This window comes from Eurypyga helias, unplaced genomic scaffold (assembly GCF_000690775.1).
Source record: "Eurypyga helias isolate BGI_N326 unplaced genomic scaffold, ASM69077v1 scaffold19729, whole genome shotgun sequence".
In the NCBI taxonomy this organism is placed as follows: Eukaryota; Metazoa; Chordata; class Aves; order Eurypygiformes; family Eurypygidae; genus Eurypyga; species Eurypyga helias.
This window is the reverse complement of record NW_010274808.1, coordinates 47,379-55,710: the sequence shown is the minus strand read 5'-3', so window position 1 is coordinate 55,710 and position 8,332 is coordinate 47,379.

The window sequence follows — 8,332 nt, the reverse complement described above, 5'->3', positions numbered from 1 at the left end:
AAACAGCCTAAAATAAACCCACGTCCTGCGGGTTTGTTGTGCGAGTCCTCGGGAGCTGCCCAGGCCGCCTCCCCCTGCTCTCCGGGCGTTCCTGCCCCTCAGTCAGTCCTTCTCCCGCGGAGCCCTTAATCCCCTGGAAACCACAGACCGGTTATGTACCCATCCTCCTCAAGGCTGCATTTTGCTAGCTACTCCAAAAGGTTCCGGTTTTCCACTCTCTTTCAGCGCTCCGTTACTTCAGTTTCTGTAGGACCCATCAGCTGCTTCCGTCCTCTTTTAACACTCCTGGAAAAACATTCCGTAGCTCTCTTGGAATAAACTGCAGTGTTTGACAGTGGAAATTTCTACTAAGCAGCATGGCACAGGAATAAAAACTTCGCATGAAAAGGGTGGAGCTGACGGTGCTGTTCTCTTGCCTCTCCAATGTCCAACAGAATCACAGGATGGTTTGGGTTGAAGGGAAGATCATCCAGTTCCAACCCCCCTGCCATGGGCAGGGACACCTTCCACTAGACCAGGTTGCTCCAAGCCTCATCCACCCTGGCCTTGAACACTTCCAGGGATGGGGCATCCACAGCTTCTCTGGGCAACCTGTCCCAGTGCCTCCCCACCCTCTCTGGGAAGAACTTCTTCCTGATGTCCAATTTCAATCTCCTTCCTTCCATTTAAACCCATTACCTCTTGTCCTGTCGCTCCTTGCCCTTGGAAAAAGTCCCCCCCAGCTTCCTTGTAGCCCTCTCAGGCACTGGAAGGGGCTCTAAGTTCTCCCCCGAACCTTCCCTTCTCCAGGCTGAACACCCCAACTCTCCCAGCCTATCCCCATAGCAGAGGGGCTCCAGCCCTCAGAGCATCTCCATGGCTCTCCGTAGCGCTATGGAAGTGGACTCTGAAGGGCCCAACTAGCCTCGGGTTTTGCTGCCACTTATTACGCTGGAATTCATCCCAGAGTTCGAGAAATGGCCGTGAGTCATGCCTGTCATTTGTGATTGCTGTTCCCCGGTTGCCGCGAGTCAGTTTAAGGCCGTTCTGCCCCTTGCTGCTGCCAACCCCAGCACGTGTGTAGCCCGGCAGGGAAAGGGCTCAGCTGCCCCAGCATGACCCCAGCAAAGAGGAGCCATCCACGTTCATCGGGACAGGCAGCGCCGGTGCCCAGCCCTGGGCACAAACCCACCAGACCTACAACCCTGCGTGAAGGGGCTCGTTCTTCGGGAGCTGCCAGTGGGATGGCACATTCAGCCAGCTGGCCTGTGGGCAGGACCGGGCTTTCCCCGCCTGCCCTGGCAGCGATAACCTTATCACATATCCCTGTGTGAGTGGGGGGACGGATCCTCTGTCAGCAGTGGCGAGCGATGCGGCGTGTTCACCCCTGAAGTCAGCGCTGGCCCTGCTCGGGGGCAATGCTTGTCGGGCAGCTGCAGAGCCAGAGCAGGTGGAAAAACAACAGGCGGCAGATGTGATTCCGAGTGACCTTGGCGTACAGCTGTGCTCTGCCCAGCTCCTGGCATGTGCTGCGCGTGAAGAACGGGGCTGAGGAAACCTGCCTTCCTCTAGATCAGGGCTGAAGGCACAGAGGGAAGAGGATGTCCCCTCTCCTTGTAAGTGGGAATGTGCAAAGAGCAGCAGCTTTGCTTTTAGAAGGAGAAGTGAAAAATCACACATCTGGGAGCACAGCTGGGCAGAGACTCCAGGGTTCAACAGGCACCGTGGACCCGCAGCTGACCCGCAGGGGCAGATAGTGACCACCTCACGAGCAGCACTTGGCTGGCTCTCGACGCATGCCCGTGCTGCCTCCTAACCACTACACATCTTGTATCCAACCTCACAAAGCCTATTTGAAAGGGTAGAAATGGAAAGAAAAGTGAAAATGGAAAAGAACCAGGAAGCCAGTTTGAGCCTTTATTTGGCTTTTCACTTCCTACGGCTTTTATTCATGTTTTTTTCTGGGTTTTCTTTTAACCCAGAGTTATGCTGCCTGTGAAGTAATATTTAAACATTTCATAGGATTAATGCTGTGGGGCTGAGTGACATCATTGCCCTTGGCGATACCTGTGTTTGGAGGAGACTGCTGTGCTTCAAGCAGCAAGCGTGGCATTACATGGGCTTGTCTGCTGTGTTTAAAGCTCCCAGGGACGGTCACTGATCCTCTCCCTCCTGCCCTCTGAAGCCACGGTCTCAGCTCAGCAACCGAAGGAAAAGGAAAGTGTGATAAAAGGAGTCGGTGTCCTCAGGTCTCTTCTCTTTCCATGCTTTGAAAGCAGTTCAGGAGCATCAAAATGCTCTGGTGCTGAGTGGGGTTGGCAGCAGCAGGGGGAGTTTTGAAAAGCAAACTGCCTGCAATGCTCAGTGGAACTTCAGCCAGAGTCTCTGGTGTAAAATATTTAAAGTCATATTGGGAAAACAGCCCTCTTTTTATATAGGATTCATCTACCCAAATGTGGACATCCACACCCAAGTAGGCTGGGCTCCTTTGAAGGTGACAGGTGAAAAAACTGCTTTGTTTTACCCTGAATCCTCTGCATAAACCAAGTCACACCAGCTCTGCCGAGAAGAGCCTCTTCTCCCCATGGACTCCAAGTGTTCCTGGGGGGACCAGCTCCATGCAGGCACCTAATGGTAGTGGAGATCAGCCTGTCCCCTGTACCTGAGGCTCTCCACATCACAGTGAGACCATGAAAGCTACAGCCCCGCCTTATTCATGACAGAGCACCCGCATCAGCCTGATGAAGGGTCCCCCACCAGCTTTGCCATCTCTCGCGGTGTTTGTGGAAGGAGAGCTGGTGGCACGGGGCGGTGGGGCAACAAGATGCAACGTCACCGTTTATCCCAAAGGGGACATTCCCTGAAATCCCTCCCCTGGTGGAACACCTCTCATCCAGGCAGGTATGCCGAGTCAACTCAGAAACCCTTCTCACAGCTAAGAAAACGGTGAAAAAGGACAGGGAATCTCTCTCTGTCCCTCACCAGTCCCTGGGCAGTTGCAGAAGCTGCCGGCAGCCTCTTGCTCCATCAGCCTCCCGCTCTCTGCTCTCCCACCGCCTGAGACCCTGCCGCGGCTGCAGGACAGCCCGTGGCTCCCTCCTGCGAGGGCTCAGCGTTTATTCATCCGTAACTCATCTGCACCAGCAGAAAGCTGGGATAACTGCGGTCTCTTCACAGCCAGCCCTGTGGGTAAACGCTGGTATAATAAACTCATCTCCAGCTTTTTCTCGGGGTGCTAAGCACGAACTCTCATCCATGAACCCACGTGAGCTGCAATCATCCAACCCTAACCCTGCGCATTAAATACTCCCCAAGCTGCGCTCCAGGAGGTCAGTCACAGGCAGCCAGCAACCGGGACACGGGGCTGCGGCAAACCACTGGCACAGGGACAAATCCAGCAGTCTTGGGAGAGGAAAACGTGGAGCGTGGCTGGCCTGGGCAATACGAAGGACAGGGAAGATAGGGGGAAGTTGCAAGGACAACAAGCTGGGCGCAGAAATAAAGCAAAGTGACAGCTGAGCTTGCAAGGAGGGAGTCTGTGCATGTGAGGGGCTGTTGTGTGTTAGCGGGGCAGAAATTAAGGTAAAGCTGTTACCAATGTTTGCCTACGGGGAGTGATTAGGAGCGAGCGAGATGGTGTTGACAGGAATACTGTCTGCAGCGTGGCGCAGCTAAGGATGGCTCGTGTGATCCGAGAGAGACTGGGATGGTGGAGAGTCACTGGTATTTTTCAGCCTGGCTTGCTGAAGAAACGGGTTTTTTTGCGATTGCTCTGTGTGTTCCCAAATCACAGGCAGATGGACGCTGCTTTTGCCATTCCTTCTCCTACTGAGCATTACACTCAGCAACCCATCACCTCTGGCTGTGCCCTTCCTCCATGGACACAGTCCCCTGGGGACAAGAGACAAGGCTGGTTCTCACTCCCTCCCTCCTTGCCAGTCACCTGAGCCGTCAGGGCAGGACGTGGCTGCCCGTGGGTTGGGATACAGAGACCTCCAGCGAGTCTGGCAGTGAGGGATGAAGGCTGCTAACGAGGAAGACTCACTACAGGGTTCCTTTATGCGTGAGTGTGGCTAGCACCCACGTCAAGCTAAGGTCAGCCACCCATGGGTGCTTCTACATCCCAGTAAGCCTGGTACCAGCAATGCAGCCAACAGCAAGGATGAGGAACAGGGTAGTACCTCAGGCCTTGCTGTTTTGAAGAACACCAAGTTATTTAGCAAGGTTTTTTGTTTCTTTTGGGTGTTTTACGTAGCACTGCAAAGGATGTGCCCTATGAGGCTAAAGAGCTTCTGACTACTGACCCTCCTTAGAGACTTAGAGGATCCTGTTCTCTGTCTCTTGCTGGGAGCTGCTCCTGCTCATGCCAGAGAAGTTGTAACGATACCACAGCTGCCAGAGAAACAGCAAAAACGCAAGTTTCTGTCCAGAATTTGTTTGCTGAAGACTGGACAGTGGTTTTGAGTGACCGTGCCTGTCATTTAATGGAAGGAGCCAAGACAGATGTCGTTCGGAAAGGCAGGCTTTCTCACAAGCGCTTTCCCATCGTTTGCTCAGCTTGAATCATCAGTTTCGCCCAGACCCCGCAAAGTTTTCCTGCTTTTCAAAGCACAGCCTTTCTTAAGGAGTCTCAGCTCCATGCCTGAAGGAACTGTAGGCAGTGATTCATCCGAGAGACAACACAACCCAAACAACCAGAAGGTCAACTACTTCTTAAGGCAAAAATATTTTGCAGTGAGTTATAGCCCTATCTGGGAAAATAGAGCTCATACATGGCTAAAACGGGCAAATAATAGATTGAGAAGAATTTCTTGTCATCAACACCCGGCGCCCTTCTCACGGCAACATCACACGCTGTGCACACTGTAACAAAATGTAAGTTTTATTCCGTTTTATTAGTAATGGATGTGGAATATAGCCAGTTGAAGAGTTGGACTGATGTATCTTTCTCTTTTGACCAGTGTTTAATATCCTAACTACAGTCCAGATGTAACATTTACACTGAAAAAATACTTACAGATTCAGCCTATACTCAAAAGATTTCTAGTACAAATACAGTTAGTAGATAAAAAAAAAAATAATGGACAACAGAAAAAGAACAATCCCAGAAACTTCGTAACAGCACAGACTGGTTATGGCCTTAAGTTCAAGTATTTCCCAGTGGAATGCAATGCAAGCGACAAGGTAATCCAGCTTTTACGTGGGACATTCCGAGCCCTGAATGGTAAGAGTAGAAATGTAAGTGTGGGCACTTTGTCCGATCAAGTTTAGTGAGAGAGCCAACATTTATGATTAGTTCAGCTACAAAGCTAAACCCGTCCTGTCTGTGAACAAAACCACTAACCTGTAGCAAATAAAAGCAAAGCGTTAATAGTCCTACCGGCGGTTCTTCCGCGGCCAACACTGCCTATCGTCTAACTGAAATTCCTCCAGACGCTGGTTTAGTTTGTAATGGTTGGGATTTTTTCTCCCCCGTGGTTATGCTTATTTTGCCTCGCTATCCTTTTCCTACCCAAACTGACGTGATAAAAGAGCGGACATGTTCTCCTGCCCCAGAAGAGTTGCCCCTGCGGAGATGTTAACGTAGTCAGTCACCTTGGTGGTGGTGACTCTGTGGAAAGACACAATATCCTAAAGGCTTTAGAGGCTAAGGAGTGGAAGAAGGAAGGGGCAGAGTGAGCAAATCAATATACATCATCATAATAATCCTTTATATTTGAAGGGCCATCTGACTCATGCTGGTTCTTGTGTGTGGCTCCGATGGGATGTGGGAGAACTGGGGTCCCTCCTCCCCAGGGTCAGAGGGGTCAGCACATCGTCCAGTCTGACTGGGACCTTGCAGGCAACTTCGCATCTCTCCTAGGCAGCCCGCAACACCAGAGCAATCCTGCTGGGAATGTGCCCTTCTGTCTCAGTTAAACGTTTGGAAAACATGGGAAAGCAAGATCAGCTTCCGTTTGCAAAGCATTTTATGCAAGGAAGGGTTTCAAGCCTGAGAGATGAGCAGGGCTGGCTGGAGGGCTGGCTGAGGGAGCAGTTACCCTGTCTCCCTGCCCGACGAGGAGGTTGTATTGATCGCCCAAGAGACTGCCCTGGCTCTAGTACCCATCAATATTGCAATTACTGACTCTCACTATGGAAAACTGTGTGTGCGTAGTAAATGTGATGGTGACACCAGCCAGGAGGAGGCTGCAAATCTGCGGCAGGATCATTCCAAACCCCCTTGGCGCACTGGGTCTGTGGTGTGAAAATAAAAAGGCAGCTTGAATGAGGGCAGGAAGATCCCGGCCATCCAAACGCACGTCTGCAGAGAGGGGCCATTCCTAAGCCTGCGGGAGATGGGGTTTTGAGGAGGACCAAGGTGGTGGATGCACGAAGAGGAGCAGGATGGAAAGCTGGCTCATGGGCCAGTGGTACCACACTGATGGGAAGACACGGACTGGCGGGTGGTGGCTCAAAGACACAAAGGAAAACCATGCTGGAAAAGCAGCCCTTGGAGGAAGGGGGATGAAACTGGAGTTTTTTATCTTAAAGCAGACTTGAGGAGGATGAAAACAACCTTCAAATGCCAAAAAGCTTCTGCAGACATTAAAGGCATGAGATCTTCTCCGTGTCTGCTGAGGAGGTGCCAGGGGTTGCAGTGATGGGGGTTCGTGTTAGCTGTTAAGGAAGCACTTGATGGTGGCAAGTTGGAGAGAAGATCCATGGTCCTTTCCAGCCCTGTTGCTCTGTCTCTGAACCTGCAAACATGAAGCCCAGGGATCTCCTCCCATCGGGCACTGACCAGCTATACCACTGGGACAGGGGCTATAGCCCAGCTCTATAAAATGGGTTTAGTGAGTTGATCAGGTCCCTGTGACCAGGTTCTGGGGTTTCTGGCTTGAAACCTGCCCCCTGGTTTTTCCTCGGCGAGGCATTTGCTAGGATGGTTTCCTGAGCAAGAGGAAGGGAGGCAGATGCCCCCCCTGCGTTTGGTGACTCAGTGGTGAATCGGCAGGTCAGTGGGAGCCGAGGGGCCGATCTGAGTCATCGGGAAATGCTCAAGCCATGTGTGGGGCTGAGGGAGTTGTCACTGGCACAGGCAGGAAAAATCCAAAATCCAGACTCCTGCACAGCACAGTGCCTTCCCGCACTGTGTGGGAAGGACAAGTTTATCCAGGGCTGTGATAGTGCTGCTCATCTCAGAAGAATCAGAAAAACCCAGGCTCCTCAGAGTTTCCATCCTTCCCTTGGGATCGTGACTTTAAATGCAGTTTCCCACAGGACACAAGGCTGGCGATAAACGATTAGTCACATCAATGTGGAGGACAAACTTGTGCCCTGGACAACCATAACTGGTAGGGAGCAAATTCCTACCCAGCAGCACCTCTGCTGTCCCCCCCAGCAGCCCTGGGTGTGGACCTGCGTGCGTTTACCTTCACGACAGCACCACCGTCACCAACCAACCTCTCCTGCAAAGCCCGGCGCAGCCCCAGCCCAGCAGGAGAACACGTTCCAGCCCGCAGGACAAGAACCAACAGTTGGATATGTCTGTGTCCCCACCACCGCAGTGTGAACTTTCTGAACCTTTAACCCCAAATTCACAGCAGAAAGGCCATCCCTCCACACGACAGATGTGTGTTACTCCTGACCACTGCTGGTGGGGGATGCACTCCTCCTCCTGGATGCGGTTGACCGTTTTCGAGGGGAAGATCTCCAGCAGTGAGAACGGGCAGAGCTCCAGGGATTGTACTGATGGAGCAGGAACCAGCAGGATGAGGAACAAGCCTGGAAGTGTTCCCCAGACTGTTATGCCAAGCCGCATTGGATATTTGTAGCTGGATACCTCATAGGATGTTTCCTTGCTTTCTTTTTAAACCTACTTTTTTGCTGCCAGCACCGCTCTCCAGTGGCATGGCACAGCTCAGTCGAGGTGACCAGGCGCTGAAGGCCATACCTGGCTGTTTCGTACTGGCCAAAGGGCCTGAGCACCTGGGAAACAGGCATCCTCCAGGCTTTCAGAGACCAATCGCCAGGACATGTGAAAGATGCCCAGCAAGAAGTCACGTAGATACAAGGGGTAAGAACTAGTGGCATGGGGACCTGCATGTGACTTTGGGTGGCTGGCACGGCCCTGGGGGAAAAGCTTAGCACAGGGACAGTGCTGTGTTTGGTGAGGATTCACTTCTTTTGCGTCAGGTTTGATCTTGAAGGCTTTGCCTATTTTTGTTCTTGGCAGTGGTGAATCCACTGTTGGGACTCAGGAGGTTGCGAGAGGTCCCAAGCCACAGGCATCTTGGGAACGTCTCAGGGATGAGATCTGCTCTGAGACGTGGCAGAGTGGGGCAGCGAATGGTTTCAGCCCGTTCAGCAG